Source organism: Macaca fascicularis, chromosome 8 (assembly GCF_037993035.2).
Source record: "Macaca fascicularis isolate 582-1 chromosome 8, T2T-MFA8v1.1".
NCBI classification, from domain to species: domain Eukaryota; kingdom Metazoa; phylum Chordata; class Mammalia; order Primates; family Cercopithecidae; genus Macaca; species Macaca fascicularis.
In genome coordinates this window covers 140,053,822-140,073,615 of record NC_088382.1, presented here as the reverse complement: position 1 = coordinate 140,073,615, position 19,794 = coordinate 140,053,822, and the positions used below count along the sequence as shown (strand labels likewise).

The window sequence follows — 19,794 nt, the reverse complement described above, 5'->3', positions numbered from 1 at the left end:
GGCAACAGGACGGTGACCACGACTAGTGTGTGTCAGGGATTGGAGAAGAGGTTGATGTGGTGGGATGTGGAAGAGATGGGAGCCAGAGGCTTAAGATACAGCAGCACAGTGAGCAGGAACTAGATTGAAATTGAGAAGAAGGTAGGTCTTAATCCTGCCGCCAGGAAGATGAGATTTGTTAGTTGTGCTTTAGAAACATCCCTCTGTTGGGGCTTAACTGTAACTCCTTCATCTCCAGGTTGTGTTGGCCTCCTTGTGCATTGCATTGAGAGGATATTCAGACTGAAGGGGAGAAGCACTGATTTTGAAGGATGAAAAAGGAACAATGTGAGTTATTCCATGTCTTAGAGATAGTGTGGTATGACAGAGAGAGTGTAAACTCTGGTATCACATAGTCCTGGGTTGGAGTCCTTCGTGGAATCTGGCTCTGTCCCTTGCTTGGTGACCTTTGGCACCTTCTTTCCTCTGAACCTCAGTTTCCTCTCCTTTCCACTTGCACTGTCAATACCCCCTGTAGAGTATGGTGGAGACTCAATTGGGATCTTATAGGCCAAGTATGTGGCACCTGAGAGGCCCTGAATAAATGTCGGTTGTTCTACACTGAACCCTGTCCACATGTGGGATTCTCGGCAGGGGCTTATTGGTGCTTGTGAAACCTAATTAATCAGAGGTGGGAAGAGAGAGCTGGCCTCTGGAAGGGCTTGCTTTTCATAGGAGTAAACACATTGTCAGTAACAAGAGGAGTCCCTGAGTCCCGGGGAGGAAGGGGGGAGACATGGTGGCTCCTGGGAGGTCATGATAACTCTTACTGACAGGTATAACTGTGAAGTCCCCATTGCTCTCCAGTTCTTTGAAATATCAAGAAAAGCAGGTAAAAGCTCCTCAGCTCTGGATGTCTTAAAAATAGCCACTGAACGGAGTGGCCAAGCCATTTTCCCCATGACCTGCCACATGAAGTCCCCCTTCCCCACCCACTCCTGCTCTGCCGTCTCTGCCCAGTAATGACTCCTCATGCATCCTCATCCCAGACACTCAGCTGGGAACCTTGATATTTATTCCACGCATATTTGTTTGCATTTACATTGCATGCCAGTGGTATTCCAGGGGCTGGATAATAGTAGCAAACATGACAGAAAAATCCCTATCCTCATGGACCTTACATTCCAGTGGGGCAACAGATAGCAAACAAACATGAAATGGATGGTGTATGAGATGACAAATAGTCCTTGTGGAAGAAAAATCATCTGGAGAGGAGGCTGGGGCGTGCTGGGGAGGGTGTGCATTGTTAAATGGGGTGTTCAGAGAAGCTCTCCCTGAGAACATGACACTAAGCAAAGACCCAAAGGAGCTAAGGGAGTGAGCACATGGCAGTTTGGGGAGAAACGATTCCTAAGCACAGGGCCTGCCCTGTGCAGAGACCCTGATAGCTGCATGCATGGCACATTAAAGGAACCTCAAGGAGGCCAGTGTGGCTGGAGTGGAGTGAGTGACAAGAAAGTCGGTGCAGGAAAAGGTTGATGGGTTGGAGATGAGGGCTCAACCTTGCTGGGCATTTTGAGGACTTTAGCTTTTGCCCTGAATAACAAAAGCAGCTCTCGGAGGGTTGTGAGTGGAAGAATGATATGGGCTTGGCTTACCTTTTTTTTCTAACCGGTGTGTTAGTTTATGCTCGCACTGCTATAAAGAACTACTTGAGACTGGAGAATTGATGAAGAAAAGAGTTTTAATCAGCACACGGTTCTGCAGGCTGTACAGGCTTCTGCTGCTGGGGAGGCCTCAGGAAACTTACAGTCATGGTGGAAGGCGAAGGGAAAGCAGGTGCCTCTTACATGGTGGAGTGGGAGAAAGAGAGAGAGAGGAGGGAGGTGCCACACACTTTTCAACAAGCAGATCTTGGGAGAGCTCTATCACGAGACAGCACTAGAGGGATGCTGCTAAACCATTAGAAACACCTTCATGATTCAATCACCTCCTACCAGGCCCCTCCTCCAACACTAGGGATTATAATTCTACCTGAGATTTGGGTGAGGACACAGATCCAAACCATATCAAGCAGTATCTGCTGTCTGCAAATGCTTAATGCTGGTGAGAGTGGAAGCAGCGGCAGTGGTGGGGATGGTTGAACTCTGAAATTATGGATTTCTTCTCCCTCCCTCAACTCATCCAAACCATGGCCAAGCTGAATCAGTTCTACCTTGGCCATTGTAGGGAGACTGGGAGGACTTTGGAGATACTATACGTCAAGTCTGTCAGTCTGTCAACCCCTTTAGAACAGGAATGTGTCTTCTTTCTTAAGTGTCCTTAAAACCTAGCCTAGTGCCTGACATAAGTGGTAGGCATTTTAAATGCTTATGATGGTTAGCCTGTCATTATCTGATCCCTAAGACTGAATTTGGAGCCATCTTCAATGCTCCCAGGATCCCCTTGTACTTAACCTTTTCAAAACATCTGTCACTCTGATCTTTCATTGTCTGTCTGTTCCCTCTGCTGGTCCATGAGCTTCATGAGACCCATGCTGTTTTTTGCTCTTTGTGTTTTTTGAGACAGAGTCTTGCTCTGTCGCCCAGGCTGGAGTTCAGTGGTGAGATCTCGGCTCACTGCAACCTCTGCCTCACGGGTTCAAAGGATTCTCATACCTCAGCCTCCCACGCAGTTGGCACTACAGCTGTGCACCGCCATGCCCGGCTTATTTTTGTATTTTTATTTACTTATATATATTTTGAGATGAAGTCTCACTCTGTCACACAGGCTGGAGTGCAGTGGCATAATCTCACCTCATTGTAACCTCTGCCTCCCAGGTTCAAGTGATTCTCCTGCCTCAGCCTCCAAAATAGCTGGGATTACAGGTGCCCACTACCATGCCCAGCTAATTTTTGTATTTTTAGTAGAGATGGGGTTTGGCCATATTGGCCAGGTTGGTCTTGAACTCCTGATCTCGAGTGATTCGCCCACTTTGGCCTCTCAAAGTGTTGGGACTACAGAGAAAAGCCATTGCGCCCGGCCTGACCCACACTGTTTTGTCCACTTTTTTTTTTTTTTTTTAATTGAGACGGAGTCTTGCTCTGTCACCCAGGCTGGAGTGCAGTGGTGAGACCTCGGCTCACTGCAACCTCTGCCTCCTGGGTTCAAGTGATTCTCCTGCCTCAATCTCCCGAGTAGCTGGGACTACAGGCGCATGCCACCACGCCCGGCTAATGTTTTGTATTTTCAGTAGAGACGGGGTTTCATCGTGTTAGCCAGGATGGTCTCGATCTCCTGACCTCGTGATCCCCCTGCCTCGACCTCCCAAAGTGCTGGGATTACAGGCGTGAGCCACTGCGCCCGGCCTGTTTTGTTCACTCTTGTAAGTGCAGTACCTGTCTCTGGGCCTGCTACCTGGTAGGTGCTCAGGAAGTGCTCTTTTAAATGAATGAAGGCACCTGGTCCCTTTTATCACCTGCTGAGAAGGTCACTGGTTCCAGCCAGTATCTCTTCCAATCCCAGCATGTCGCTGGGAAGATTAAATTGTTTAAAAAAAAAACAACAACAAAAAACCCTGAGCCTACAAGGTAGCCCTGGGCTTTTTGAAGGGAAGAGCAAAGTCAGAGAGCTGTTACTGTTTGAATCAGCAGTGCTGAAGGGCTCTTGGGAAGTGGAGTGCTCTCCGAGGCTTGTCTACACGGCAGAGGCATGTGGATAATTGCATCAGGAGAGTGGGGGGTGCTTGACCGCCAGACCGATAGGCCGGGGGTGGGCCAGAGTCCTCCTGGGCTGGGAGATCCCAGACAGTGTTTCCAGAAATTCTGGTTGACTGAGTTTGCCTGTATAGAACAGAGAGTGGGCAGCCATAGTCTCATGTGAAGATATTTTGCCACTTTCCCATTTTCAAGCTCAGCTCACATTTATTGATTTTTTTTCACCCAAAGGCCTTTGACAATTTTGTTATTCATTTTTAAATTATATTTTTGTAATAGCTTTATTGACATACAATTCACATACCATGCAAATCACCATTTAAATTGCAGAATTCAGTGGTTTTTAGTATATTCACAGAGTTGTGCAACCATCGCTGCAGTCAATTTTAGAACATTTTCATCACCCCCTCCTCAAAAAATCTCTGTCCATACCCATTAGCAGTCACTCACCATTTTCCCAATTCTCCTCCCCCAGCCCTAGGTAACCTTTAATCTACTTTCTGCACAATTCCTTTCCTTCCCCCCAAATGTAAACATAATAAACACTCATAACAGAAAATTCAGAAAGAACAAGAAAAGAGAAAGAGGCAGATAATGATCATCCATAATTATCCAGCCACTGAGAGCTGACCACTTTTGTCTATCTATGCTGATACACTCACAGACACATAGTTTTTGTGAACAGTGACATCTTACACATTCTTTTCAACTTACGCCTTCATTTAATATATAGGGACTCTCTTTCCATGTTGAATAAATACAGATTTATATGATCATTTTGGCTGGCCATGGATAGATCATAATTTATTTGACTGGTTCTTTTTTAATGGACATTTAGGTTGTTTCTAGTTTTTGAATGCACATACTTGTCCAAATATTTACTTTTGACAGATTCCCAGAGGCTGGAATTTCTGGGACAAAGGGTAGGCACATTTTCAAGTGTTGTACATGTTACCAAGTCACCCTCCAGAAAGGTTCACCAATCTGTACTTCTATGAGCAATTTTGCAAGTATACGTTTCTTACCTGCCTCAGATATTATCAATTATGTTAATTTTTGCATAACTGATGGACTAAAGATAAATGTTCTTTATTGCATTTTTAAATTTAATGCTAAAGTTGAACATATTTCCCAGCTACTCAGGTGACTGAGGCAGGAGGATTGCTTGAACCTGGGAGGTGGAGGTTGGAGTGAGCCGAGATTACGCCACTGCACTCCAGCCAAAAAAATTAAAAAGGTATAAATATGGATTGTAATAGTTGTTGTAAACTGACTGAAGCTAATTGGTGCAATTTAGTTCTATTACTTGGTACTGTCCTTTTACGTAGACTTGGATTCTAGACCTGACTTCGCCACCAACTGTGACCTCAGGCTGCTCAACCTCTGAGGGCCTCAATTTCCTATTCTGTAAAGTGTTGGAGGTGAAGCCGTTGGATATTTGAGGTTGTTTCTGGATCCATCTTTATCCTTTCGTGTTAAGAATAATAGAAGGCAGCAGTGGTGAGGAAACTGAGGCTTCAGCCTGTTTACTGGATTGCTCGAAGTCCCAGAATTCACAAATGACAGTGGAGATTTGAACCCAGAACTTGCTCTGAACCCAGGACCAAGCCTCTTGCTCTTCCCCTGGCTCCAGTCCCCATTATGGGAAATGAACCAAGATTTGTCAAGATGGGTGTTAATCTCCAGGCCTACTTCAAGAAGTGTGAATCCCCTCCAAGAGGCTGATCCGTGGGAGAGAGTTTTGGGAACATAGGGAAGAAAGGGTAGAGAGTATCGGAAAAATGTCTGGATTTCCAAGGACAATGGAATCTTGACAGACACAGCTTAGGAGGACCGTAGAGAAGCCCGAGGCGAGTGAGAAGGCGGGAAAGTACACTGTGGAAGAGACAAGCACAGGCCAGGGAGCAGGAGCCAGGAGGTGTGGGTGATCCGAACCTGGGAATTTACTTTTCTATCAAGGAATTAGAAAGTCAGGCCTCATCTGGAAAGGGATAGATCAGATTAAATCAGTGTTTCTCTGTAGCCACAGTTTGTACGCTCCTGGACCCTCAACCAGGCGCCTGTGATGGTCTGGTTTCACAGTGCTCATCAGCTTCATCTCCACGCCCCCTTCTTCCCTTTCCTCCCCTTCCTCCACCTGCAGCTGTTGTTGAAGATGTGCCCATCCCCCTCAGGCCTCCAGATTGTGGCTCAGGTTGGTCTCTGAAGGCCTGAGAGGTTTGTCTATATGATGAGCTCCTTATCCTGAGCTGGAGTATTCCCCTCTTCCAAGAGGCCGTTCCTGACTAGCCTGATTCCGGGTAGAATTGACTACCTTCTTGTTTGTGCCCACCCCCTCTACCTTGTACATTTCAATGTCTGTTTTGTTCATACCTCTGTCTCCCCCATTATTTTGTGGCTTTCTGAGAGCAGATATTCTTATATTATGTTTATTGGGAACTCCCAGGATTTCTCATATAGTAGGTATTCAGGTGAAACCTTTTTTGGATGAATTAATGAAACCTTCTGTAATTCAATGCAGTAGATGCATATTAAGGAGACTGGGATGGTGTATTAGTAATACAGTGATAATAACTGCAATAACAAATAGTCCCCACGATGTGTATTGGCTCAAACACAAGAAATGTTTTTTCTTCTTCGTGTAAAAGCCCAAAATGTGTTTTTCTAGTTCGGTGGGAGGCTCTCCTCCATGTGGTGGCTCATAGACCTAGGCCTCTGCTACATTCTGTGGCCCTGCTGCCCCCTGGAGCTTTGTTGCCATCAGTGTCCACTGGCAGAAGGGGGAAGGAGCCTGGAGAAAGCACACCCACTTCTTAAAAACCTTGGCCTGAAAAATGGCATGCAGCATTTCTGTCTCTTTCCTTGGCTAGAACTCTGACACATGGTCACACCCAGCTGCAAGGGAGTCTGGGAAGTGTAGTCTAGCCATGCACCCAGGAGGAAGAGGAAATAGAGTTTTGGTGAACTAGCAGGGCTGCCACAGATGGTAAGTGGAGCTCAACACCTTGTCCTCTGAGGCATGGTTGAAGGGTTGGGGAATGTTTGGCTTGGAGAAGCAAAACTACTGATAAAGTGATATTTGTGACCAGGACTATAATTTACCAACCCCTAGTTTGGAGAGATCCAAGGTCTAGACACTATAATTTTTATGATGATGATGATGATGATGATGATGATGATGATGTACCCAGCGTATGCGGAACACTAAGACTGTTGCTGGTAGGAGGGGAGGAGAGAGGCAGAGGACAAGCAAGCTTGAAGTAATTTGCCCAAAGTCACACAGCTAGTAAGGGATGGAGCTGAGATTCGGGCCCAACAAGCTGGTGACAGAACCTTCCTGCTTAGTGGCTACACTGTATGTTCCTCATTTGAGCCCGATACCCATTTTACCAAGTAGATATTATTACTGCCAGTGAGAGAAGGCTCATAATTTGGTGTTAAGAGGAATGAATGAAATAACTTTTTTTTTTTTTTGAGATGGAGTTTTGCTCTTTTTGCCCAGGCTGGAGCGCAGTGGTGCGATCTCGGCTCACTGCAACCTCTGCCTCCCAAGTTCAAGTGATTCTCTTGCCTCCGCCTCCCAAGTAGTTGGGATTACAGGTGCGCACCACTATGCCTGGCTAATTTTTGTATTTTTAGTAGAGACGGGGTTTCTCCATATTGGCCAGGCTGGTCTTGAACTCCTGACTTCAGGTGATCCCTCCGCCTCGTCCTCCCAAAGTGCTGGGATTACAGGCGTGAGGCACCGCACCCGGTCTCAGTACTTCATTTATTTTTATGGCTGAATAATTGCATCGTATGGCTCTACCACACTTGGTTTATCCATTCCATTCCTTGGCTGATAGACGCCATCGTGAATAGTGCTGCTATGAACATTCATTTACAGGTATTTATTTGAATGTACATTTTCACTTCTTTTAGGTATATGGCTAGGAGTGGAGGTGCTGGGTCATCTGATAACCCATTTTTTGACTTTTCCAAAGCAGCTGAACCATTTTACACTCCCACCAGCAATGTACGAGGGTTCCACTTTCTCCACATCCTCGTCGAGACTTGCTATTTTGTGTGTGTGCGTGTGTGTGTGTATTTCATTATGGCCAACCTAGTGGGTATGAGGTTTTATCTCACTGTGGTTTTGATTTGCATTTCCCTAATGACTAATGCCTTTAAACATCTTCTCACCTGCTTTTTGGCCACATAAAGAGATCTTTAAGAAGGTGTAGACAGATTGGCTGGGTGCCGTGGCTCACACCTGTAATCTCAGCACTTTGTGGAGCAGAGATGGGAGGACTGCTTGAGACCAGGAGTTCGAGACCAGCCTGGTAAACATAGCAAGACCCCCATCTCTATTCAAAAAAAAAAGAAGGTGGTTCAGGCAGGTATAGGGAAGCTCCAGGGATAGCAAAGCCCTGAGGCTCCTGTGTGTGCCTAGTTTTGAGGAGCAAGGAGGAAGAGTTATTGGAAACTGGAGACAGCGAGGGCTGTGCGAAGGAGCCCTGGCCAGAGCTGAAATTTGGGTTGAGGCCAGCAGCCGTTTCGCAGTGACTGCTAGAGAGGGAGCCCCAGGGAGGAGACCGAATGCCTCAGCCTCCCTCTCCTTCCCTCCTGTCTTCTGCTGGGGCTCCCTGTTGCTAAAACCATCCTGTAGCAGAGGGGGAGCAAGCCCTTGCAGTAGTCCCTGAGGTCAATTTGGGGTGCAGAGTAGGACGGAAAAGGGAGGACCAGTGTAGAGGCACTGGCACAGTGGCAGGGCAGCTTCCTTTTCCCGTAGTTCTTTGGGTTCATCCTTCCTATGTTGGCATCTCCCCAAGACTGGTAGTGAGATCGGCTGCAGCCATTTTTAGCTTCACATCTTTCTTATAACATCCAAAAGAAGAGAGAAAACACCATTTCAAAAACTTCTGGGCAAAAGAGAAAGAGCTTTCTCAGAAACCTCCAGCCTCACGTCTTATTGACCCCAATTGGGTTACATATTCTTTCTAAACTAATTAGTGGCGGACGATGGGGATGGTTTTAAGTCAGTGAGGCCCACACCTGGGACTACAGGCACATGTGCTTCATGGGAAGGGAGATCCCAGTTGAAATCAGGAATGAGGAGGGATGCTGGGCAGAAAACCCACAGTGCCATGTCCTTGGGGAGTCCTTGGACCATCTGTTTGACTAAAGCCTGGCTTTTTTTCTGCTCCACCATGCGCCGGCTGGGGTGAGACAACGCGTGCGGGACCCAGGCCTCCAGGAAGGGTCCCTGCCCTGGCTACGGGGTCCGATGTGCCATGTTCGGCTCAGGCCTGCTGGGCAGCACCATTCCCAGCTTCTGCCTTTTCCCAGGCCTCTTAGGGAGGGTCTCCTAAGCCTCTCATTCCTTCTGTGGCCCATGTCACTGAAGGGATGAACTGAAGCCCCTTCCACAGCAGTGATTCCAGGCAGTGAGACTTCACCCTGTCAGAGCCACAAGGGCGGAGTTCAACTAGGAGTTTAGGGAAGGAGATCTTTTTGTAGAATATACCACAAAAGAAAGAATAATTTAAAAAAAAAACACTCCATGGCAACAATTGTATGATTCTGTCCAAATCAGCAAAGCTATAGAGACGAAGGTTATATTGTTATTTTTGCCAGGGGTGTGTAGAGGGTGGAATGGGGAGTGACTGCTTATGGGTTCGGGGTTTCATTTTGAGGTGATGAAGATGGATTGTGGTGACAGTTGCACAGTTGTGTGAATTTTGCTAAAAACCATTGAACTGTATATTTTATGTATTTATGTATGTATGTATTTATTTTGAGACAGAGTCTCGCTCTCTCACCCAGGCTGGAGTGCAGTGGCGCTCACTGCAACTCCGCCTCCTGAGTTCAAGTGATCCTCCTGCCTCAGCCGCCCGAGTAGCTGGGTTTACAGGCATGCGCCACCAAGCCCGGCTAATTTTTGTATTTTTAGTAGAGATGAGGTTTCACCACGTTGGGCAGGCTGGTCTGAAACTCCTGACCTCATGATCCACCTGCCTCAGCCTCCCAAAGTGCTGGGATTATAGGCGTGAGCCACCGCACCAAGCCTGAAATTTACACTTTAAATTGTGATGAATTGTATGTGAATTATAAGCCAAGAAAGCTGTTGGAAAAAAATATCAAAGAAAGACTTACACTCCTATTCTCTGTGTTGTATTTAAGGCTGAAGTTGATTGCTGCCTTATTCTCTAATAAAAATTATGGTTTACACCATCTCCTTTCCTCTCCTCTTTCTTCTGTCCTTGTGGCCTTGGGGCAAGTTCTCCTCCCCTCCCTTGGTCTGTGGGTCTCCTGTGGAGCTGACTGGCTCCCCGTGTCCATCTGGGCACATAAGCAATACCCGGCTAGTCCAGTGAGTGTTCCAGCTCCTGGCCACAGAAATTAGTTCAAGGATGGATGAACAGTCAGAGTCAATCCTGAGACTTGTATTAGAACCACCAGCCCAGCGAGGCTTTCCTGCAGGGTTTGCTGAATTGTGTCTGGATGTAAGCCTGAAGGCCAGTGGCCCTTTTGGTCAAAGCCTCCCTGAAAATGCCACCCTTTCCCTGAACAGAAATGCAGAGCCAACAGATGAAGACTAACCTCTCCCTGACCACATCCTCTGAGCCCTTGAATCTAGCCAGGCCCGAATTTCCATCCTTCCTGGACTTGTCAGTTTTGTCAGCCCATACATTTCCCTCTCCTTTTTTTTTTTTTTTCCCTGAAGCCAGGACTTGTGGGGTTTTCTGTCTCATGAAACATGTCTAGGTTTGGGTTCTGCAAACTTGGACCCTCCGGCCTGACTCCTTTTCTTTTCTTTTCTTTTTTTTTTTTTTTTTTTTTTGAGACGGAGTCTCGCTTTGTCGCCCAGGCTGGAGTGCAGTGGCCGGATCTCAGCTCACTGCAAGCTCCGCCTCCCGGGTTCATGCCATTCTCCTGCCTCAGCCTCCCGAGTAGCTGGGACTACAGGCGCCTGCCACGACGCCTGGCTAGTTTTTTGTATTTTTTAGTAGAGACGGGGTTTCACCGGGTTAGCCAGGATGGTCTTGATCTCCTGACCTAGTGATCCGCCCGTCTCGGCCTCCCAAAGTGCTGAGATTACAGGCTTGAGCCACCGCGCCCGGCCGCCTGACTCCTTTTCACAACAAGCTCTGGACTGTGAGAAGGGACTGCTCTTTCCGCCTGTATCACTTGTGCCAGAGCGAGCCAAGAAAACTGCTTCCACAGAGGAAACGGGCTGACAATGGAATGTCCCAACCCAGCACATGAAGTTCTTTGGAAGGGACCCTGGAAGGGCATCTGGGAACCGCCCAGCATCCTTTCCATGGGCCCACAGGGAACAGCCCTGCTGCTGCTGCACACATTCCGTTGCATTTCTGCATGTGTGTATGTGTGCATGCAGTTGGACGTGGGTTATATATCTGTGTGTTTGTATGTGTGCAGTTGCACGTGGGTTGTTCTCTGTGTGTTTATGTGCAGTAGTACGTGGATTGCACTTCTCTGTGTGTGTGTGCAGTTGTGCATGGGTTGTATTTGTGTGTGTGTGCAGTTGTATGTGGGTTGCACTTCTGCGTGTCCATATGTGTGTATGCAAATGTACACAGATGTGTGTACTGGGAGCTGTGGCCTTTATTTCTTCCATTTGGCTATGTATGGTCCCATTTGGGTCATAGTCATTCAAGATTTGATGTGTTTATAACAGAAGAGGGAAGGTGGACCCATCAGCTCAGGCTGCCGTGATACCAGAGGGGAAGTCTGATGCTCTTTCCCACAGTGGTTGTGGGATGTGGACATTATGATTCCTGTTTTACCACTGTGGCATCTGAGTCTCCGAGGAGCCAATGGGCTCTCCGTTAGGTGGTAACCAAAGCAGGTAGCTGAGTCAAATCACCTGCCCCTTTTTGGGGCACTGATGCATTCTGCCCCAGACTAATTCCTTGTAGCTGTCTGTCATTCAGGGGAAATAGGGTTCGGAAAGGTGAGAAGCCTTGATTGATTTCTAAGAGAAATCTAGTTTACAGAAGCCCCCAGAAGATGACGGTCAGGGTCACCTATTTTGGAGATAGTTGCAAAGCAAGTGACTTGCAGGACATCCGTGGCTCTGACTGGTCGGCAGCTGGGAACTGACTCTGATGGGAAATGACCGTGTGTGCCCAGAAAGTCTTGGCATGAGGGTGTTTGTTTAGGCATTCATTAATTAATGCATTCAACAAACATTTACTAGGCCAGGCACTGTGCTAGCTGCAGCGTCTTGTTTCCCTGAAGTTTTCTCTGGAGAGGAGGAAGAGATGGAGTGTGGGGTTGCTTTGCTTACAATGTTCTTTTGCCTGCTTGGGCATTTTTCAAGGGCCTTCCATTCTAATAGGCACCCTGACATCAGCGACTTGTCCTCCAGAGTCGGCGACACTAGTGGGGCAGGGGCGTCGGGCCTGTGGTGAGTCAGCTGCATCCAGGCTTAGCATCCTGTCCAGGTGTGGCCCACTGTGCCTGGGAGACAAACAGCTGTTGAAATAGAAAATATTTAAAACCTCATTAAAAGGAGAGTCTAGACTCTGGGGAAACTTCATTTTGAAAAGGAGTCTTGTGGAAATTGGCTGATCCTTCTAAGTTTACAAGCAGTAAAATTTCTAAGAAACGGAGATGGATTTTCAGAAAGATGTTTGAGGACTGAAACAGTGGTGTTCCTCAGTCACAGGACTTTGTCAGGGTTGGCTGAAAAGTAATTTGTTGCAGGACTTTCAGTGGAAGGGCCAGTTTTAGGTCGCATGAATATTTCCCTGTAATTTTTTTTTTTTTGAGACAGAGTTTTGTTCTTGTTGCCCAGGCTGGAGTGTGATCTTGGCTGACTGCAACCTCCACCTCCCAGGTTCAAGCGATTCTCTTGCCTAAGCCTCCTGAGTAGCTGGGACTATAGGACTTGCCACCATGCCCGGCTAATTTTTGTATTTCTAGTAGAAATGGGGTTTCACCATGTTGGCCAGGCTGGTCTTGAACTCCTGAACTCAGGTGACCCACCCGCCTTGGCCTTCCAAAGTCTGAGATTACAGGCGTCAGCCACCACACCCGGCTGTTTTGTTGTTTTGTTAAGAGATGGGGTCTTGCTGTGTTGCCCAGGCTGGAGTGCAGTGGCACAGTCAGCTCACTGTAGCCTCAAACTCCAGGGCTCAACTGATCCTCCTGGGACTATAGGTATACACCACCACGCCCCACTAGTTTTTAAATTTTTTTAGAGATGAGGTCTCACTATATTGCCTAGGCTGGCCTTGAACTCCTGGCTTCAAGCTATTCTTCTACCTCAGCCTGAATTTCCCTATAGTTTAAAAGGCATCCCCAGTTTCCCATTTTGACAATGCATATAGATTTCCTGATGCTCCCTTTATTTGTTTTTATCTAATTCTGTTAATGTATTCATCAACAGATAATTTATTGAGCACCTGTTGTGCAGTAGGCATTTTAAGAGTTATGGAAGTATGCCAGGCACGGTGGCTCACGCCTGTAATCCCAGCACTTTGGGAGGCCAAGGTGGGGGGGATCGCCTGAGGTCAGGAGTTCATGACCAGCCTGACCAATATGGTGAAACCCTGTCTCTACTAAAAATACAAAAATTAGCTGGGCTGTGGTGACGTGTGCCCATAATCGTGGTTACTCAGGAGGCTGAGGCGGGAGAATTGCTTGAACCCGGGAGGCGGAGGCTGCAGTGAACCGAGATCGTGCCACTGCACTCCTGCCTGGGTGACAAAGGAAGACCCTGTCTGGAAAAAAAAAAAAAAAGAAAAAAGAGGAGTTATGAAAGTGAACAAACAGTATTCCCACCCTGATAAATATGACATTCTGATGTATTATCAAGAAAGAAAAAAATTTCATTGTTAAATAGATCATGTACTTCGGCTGATACATTTACAATGTTTTGAGGCTAGAGGGCCAAATAATTGGCAAGAGAAGCATGAGTTATGTGTGTATTTCTGGATGGAAATGACAAGGCCTGATTCACAGCAGGCACCTGAGTTTAATATTATTATGCCAGTTTTACAGATGAGAAAACAGGTTCAGAGAGGTAAGTGGCTTGCCCAAGGCTGGTAGAGGGAAGAACCAGGACTCTTAAACTCTAGCCCCCTAATTCTAAAATCTTGGCTTTTTCCTTCTGCTTCACATGTACCTTTCAGGTCGAGAACCTTCTAAATGCAAATCTGCCTATCTGTGTGGGTGGTAACAAGGTTTTAGATGTAAGCACAGACTTAATGGCTTGAAACAACACACAATTATTATCTTAACATTCTGGAAGTATCGTCATTGTGCCTTGGACGTGGCAGATGGGTCAGCAAACATTCGTCCAGTGAAAGGTCTTTCTTAGACTGTACCTTTGAACTTACTGTTCTGTCCATTCACAATTCCCTCTTCCTACCTTTCTGTCTGGTGTTCTCCTGTTCATCCTCAAAACTAGATGCTGCTACTACTTCCCCCATGAAGCCACTCATTATCCAGTCCTCTGCATTATTTTCTCCGCTTTGTAGCAACTTCTGTTCTTGCAGGTACTAGCAATCATTAATTCACCTGTCTGCCTTGCACCAGAGGAAAGTGCCCCACTTGGATGGGCTCCTAGTAGGCAGCTGTTGGAGTGTTACATAAATGAATGAATGGATGAATGAATCTGGCAAAATAGAAGATGCAGTCAAATATGTATTTCATATTTTTACAACATAACGGGCACTCAGATGTTATCTGTGGACTGACAAGTGAGAAATTGATTTCCTTTTCCTTTAATTAAAAATGCAGATATATAGGGATTCTGTGAGATTTCTGAGTCCCAGATAGATGGTAGTGGGCTGCTGTGTGGGGTGACGCTTTATGCAGGGACAGATAAGCTTTGATGGATTTTTTGGGAGGTCTGAAGGAGATGATTCAGGCTCCTTATTTTTCAAACTTACAGTCTTCTAAGGCCTGATCTGGGCTTTATCTTGATGAGGTTTGAACATTTCTTAGATATCTAAGAACATTGAACATTTCTTAGATATTTCCTTTGATTCTGAGATGCCTTTGATTTCAAGATGCATTATTGATATCATAACAATGTTGGGAGAGAAAATAGTCCTGCCACGTTATATTTTATTGATAGGAAGACACATCCTATTTCAGAAATGCTAAAATGTGAAAATGTGGTCATCGTGAAATGGCGGAAATAAAGTAATTACAAAGAGTGTGGTCAAGTGGGGTTGATGTTAATTGGACCTACTCCTAGGTGTTAGGAATGAGCTCGAGCGAGGCTGGTCTTGTTAGTGTGTTAAAGATCTTTTTATAGTTCTAAAATTAAAAGGGAAATACATGCAGCAGAGACCTCTCCTGAGGCTGGCCCTGCTCTGCAAGGCTGGTGAGATTTAAAGGAAAGAGAAGTCTTTGTAATCAGACAGATCTAGGTTTCATTTATTAGCTGTAAAAACTCTGGCAAGATACTCATCCTGTATTTGCCTCAGTTTCCTTCTCTGTAAAATCAAACAGCAATACCTGTCTCCTAGGTTTGTTATGAAGGTTAAAGTAGTTATTGCTTGTGTAGTTAGTGTCAGATACACATAATAACCATGCAATATATGCTAGCTTTATTATTTTTAAAAATTGTGGCCGGACACGCTGGCTCATGCCTGTAATCCTCACACTTTGGGAGGCCGAGGTGGGTGGATCCCCTAAGGTCAGGAGTTCGAGACCAGACTGGCCAACATGTGAAACCTCATCTCTACTAAAATATAAAAATTGGCTGGGTGTAGTGGCGCGTGCCTATAATCTCAGCTACTCAGGAGGCTGAGGCAGGAGAATCACTTGAACCTGGGACGTGGAGGTTGCAGTGAGCCAAGATCGCACCGTTGCACTCTAGCCTGGGTGACAAGGCAAGACTCCATTTCAAAAAAAAAAAAAAATTGTGATTTATTCTGCTAGACTTGTATTAGGTCATTCTTGCATTGTTATAAAGAAATATCGGAGACTGGGTCATTTATAAAGAAAAGAGGTTTAATTGGCTCATGGCTCTACAGGCTGTACAGGAAGCATGATGCTGGCATCTGCTCGGCTTCTGGGGGGCCTCAAAAAACTTACAATCATGGTAGAAGGTGAAGGGAGAACAGGCCATCACATGGCCCAAAGCAGGAGAAAGAGAGAGAGCAAGGCACCACGCTGTTTTAAATTACAGATCTCATGGAAAGTCACTCACTCACTGTGGCAAGGACAGCAGCAAGGGGATGGTGCTAATCATTAATGAGAAATCTGCCTCCATGATCCAGTTACCTCCCATCAGGCCCCACCTCCGATACTGAGGATTATAATTCAATATGAAATTTGCAGTGGGACACAGATCCAAACTCTGTCAGACCTGTTATTATTTATTCTATTAAAATTGTCATTTATTCTGTGAGGGCTGCTGTTTCCTTTGTAAAGTGGGATGACATTCCTAGCTGTGCCTCTCACTGCTCTGGGCTCGGTGAAGACAGCGTGATTGAAAGGGGCGATGTGGCCGATACCCACACAGGGCCTGCGTGGTACCTGGTGAGCACTGGACAATGCGGGCTTCCTGCGAGGGAGTAAACCCCATTCCATGCAGACCTCTTTCCATCCTGGTTCCCTTTTCTTTGGACAGGGTGGAGGCTGGGACACTGGGGTGCTGCTCCTGGAAGGTGACTTCCAGGCCTTGGTTGTATTCTCTCTGTCACTGGGACAGTGGTCAGTGGACGCCAACAGGATGCCCAGCCACATGAAACGTGCCTACGGCGCTGGCCTTGCTGGGAAGCCACCGAGTCAGGCCTCCAGGCTGCAGATGTCATTTCTAATTTTGGGTTGTCACAATAGTGGCAGTTGTTCATTGTACGCCTGCTTTATGCTGGCATTTTTTTCCTCCTAACAACACTCTATTAAAAGTGTCATCATCCCTGTCTTAGGGTGGTTTCCCCAAGAAGCCAACACTGATAAAATATTGGAGCATGCATAGTTTCTTAGGGAGGTGATCCAAGGAAACACAGGCGGAGGAATGAGGAAGGGAGACAGAGAAGAGAAGGAGCCAGTGAAGGGCATTAGGCATTTATCAGGCAGGCAATTGTGCTTTCATTCCTCTGGGGACTTTTCAGGGTTGTCAGAACCAAGGGGCAAGGAGCTGGGATATTGTTTCCTGATTTCCACTCATCCTTGTCTGAAGGCCACAGCTAGAAGCATTCATTTCCTGGCACTCCCAGCCTGCACCTTGGTGGCTGAGAGCAAACTCTTGGGGCAGAGTGGCAGGTGTTGCTTGCAGTAAGGTCCACCTGCCCTGTAATGACCTGTGAGAGTCAAGGCATTGTGTGTAGGCATCATCATAGTCTGCAGACATCTCTATTTTTCAGAAGAAGACACAAGGCTGGGCTCAGTGGCTCATGCCTGTAATCCCAGCAATTTGGGGGGCCAAGGTGGGTGGATCACCTGAGGTCAGGAGTTCGAGACCAGCCTGGCCAACATGGCAAAACCCTATCTCTACTCAAAATACAAAAATTAGCTGGGCATGGTGGTGCACACCTGTAATCCCAGCTACTTGGGAGGCTGAGGCAGGAGAATCTCTTGAACCTGGGAGATGGAGGTTGCAGTGAGTGGAGATTGCGTCACTGTACTCCAGCCTGGGTGACAGAGCAAGACTGTCTCAAAAAACAGAAAAAGAAGATGACACAGGTTCCCAGAAGTGATTTTTTGTCACTCAAGATCAGCCAGAAATTAGGTGGGAGAGCCCATGTTGGAATGTGTCTTTCTGTCCCAAGGGCTCTCCTCTTTGCAGTGCTTGGGAAATTCTCCCAGCCCTGGGCTGCATCACAAGGGAGCAGCTTCCCAGATGGCTCTGCGCTCAGCATACTTGCTGGGAGTGAACTCAAGATTGTTTGAAATGACCTGGACGATATGATCACACAGTGGGCAGCACAGGAGACCCTAGGCTCCCTTGGATTTCACATTCCACACTTGCGCTTCTTCCCAGGGGACCCTGAAGGAAATGTGTCATTTGTGGTGGCACAGACTGGGTTGAGCCTGCTCCTGCTGGCATGAGAGTGGATTGCGTGGCTAGTGAGTGAGCCTAGCCTGCTTCCGGGCTTAGAATAAACTTGAGAACTCTCAAGTTTATTTCATTATTCTCTTCTTGGGGTCCTGAGGCTGTTTCTCTGGCATTCACTTATTTTAAGATTCACAGAATTCTTAGGATGTAACTTTTTTAAATGCTGAGGATTTGTTAATCACTTATAGTAGGTAGGTCCTATGGTACCAGTACATGTCCTTTTTCTTGTCGTCGGTGAGGTTATTTGATGAAAGCCTTATTCCTTAAGCAGAGACCACGTCCGTTTTGCTAACCAATACTTCCTTGATATTTAACTTAATATTTTTTTTCAATATATTAGTGGATGAATAGATGCATTTTCCCAGCAGATAATTCTCACTGTGGGAAGCTGTAGCCAATGGAAAAAAGCATGCAGTAGGCACTTACGAGATGTTTGGGAGGCAGGTGCTTTGACATTGTGTTCACACTCCGATGATATCACTGACAACCGTTCATCCTGTCTGTTTCTATACCTGTCCCTGCCCCACCAGACTGTGAGCTCTCTATGGGCAATGACCTTGTGTTACTCAACTCACCCTCCTCACTGTCAGGCCCAGAGCCTGCAGTATACTCAGAGTAGGCTGTAAGACATGCAGTCACAGTTGTCATGAATTTATAAACCAGCAAGACAGTGGTTCTGGTCTTTCGGCTTGTGGGTCCTTCGCAGTGACCTCTTCTTTGGAGAGGAAAGACCCAAACCATCTTTGACTGTTATCATTTGAACCAACAAATGAGGCGGGCAGTTGGGGGCAGGGCCAAAGCTAAGGTCCAGCAGCCTCGGCATTGTCAGGGAGTGGGCTTCTGCAAGGTCTCCTCTGTATCTCTCTGAACCATAGCCTATTGGATAGTCCTGGGAAGATAGAGTTAGCAGAAGGGCCCATCTCAAACACATGCATGCCAGCCAGGGAGAAGAGAGATTAGGAAAAACAGCAGGAGTCCAAAGTTACCTGGCCCGAGGTTACAGATGCCTAACTCAGGGCTGATCAGGGTTGGTAGGGAGGCAGGACTTGTGGCTTGCCAGCAGATATGGAAACTGAAAGACGTAGCAATTAGTACAAAATCCCCATGACCAACTCATATGGTCTCAGCATTTACATCACCACAGGAGAGGAGATTTTTTTTTTTTTTTTTCTGAGACACAGTCTCACTCTGTCACCCAGGCTGGAGTGCAGTGGTGCAATCTTGGCTCACTGCAACCTCTGCCTCCTGGGTTCAAGCTATTTTCCTGTCCCCAGCCTCCCGAGTAGCTGGGACTACAGGCACCCGCCACCATGTCTGGCTAATTTTTGTATTTTTAGTAGAGATGTGGTTTCACCATGTTGGCCAGGCTGGTCTCGAACTCCTGACCTCAGGTGATCCACCCACCTTGGCCTCCCAAAGTGCTGGGATTACAAGCATGAGGCACCACATCCAGCCAGGAGAGGAGATTGGACTTACCTTTATGAACAATCAGGAACTGATACCAAATGGGGTATATTTGGTCATGATCCATAGTGCCTTGCTTAGCACAGCAGATAAAGTTCCGAGCTTTGAAATCAAACTCTTTCAAGTTTGAGTTCTGAATCCACCACCACTAACCAGCTGTATGACTTGGGAAATGTTATATAACTTCTGTGAGCCTCAGTTTCCTTATCTAAAATGCAGACAATCACAGTTCCTTGCAGAGTTCCTTGTAGGATTTAATGAATATGCCTAGGATGGGGTCTGATACGTAAAAGGGTTCTTCAGAGAAACAGAACTTATGGGATATATGTAAGGGGAGATTTATTATAGGGAATTGGCTCATCCCTATAATAAGTGGAACTGATTATGGAGGCTGATCTGCCATCTGCAAGCTGGACAACCAGGAAAGCCAGTGGTGTAATTCAGTCCTAGCCTGAAGGTCTAAAAACCAGGGGAACTGATGGTGTAAATCCCAGTCTATGTTTGAAGTTCTGAGAACCAGGAGCACCAATATCCAAAGGCAGAAGAAGATGCGTGTCCCAGCTCAGGTAGAGAGCAAACTCACCCTTCCTTCTACTTTCTGTTCTATTAATACTAGGCCTTCAATGGATT

The 19,794-nt window shown here is 46.6% G+C and overlaps 1 protein-coding gene across 7 annotated transcripts in view; it reads left to right on the top strand.

The window, feature by feature from the left end:
• Positions 1–19,794, top strand: part of ASAP1 (ArfGAP with SH3 domain, ankyrin repeat and PH domain 1) — a 396,678-nt gene that overhangs the window by 16,099 nt on the left and 360,785 nt on the right. For 2 of the 7 annotated variants that reach the window (XM_073999459.1, XM_065519631.1), the window contains exon 2: positions 239–327. The exons of 4 other annotated variants lie outside the window; for them this stretch is intronic. The gene's annotated coding sequence lies outside the window, so the exon portion shown is untranslated. Of the gene's footprint in view, positions 1–238; positions 328–4,809; positions 4,912–19,794 lie in introns of all 7 variants that reach the window. One more of the 7 variants, XM_065519632.1, reaches the window with a different exon arrangement.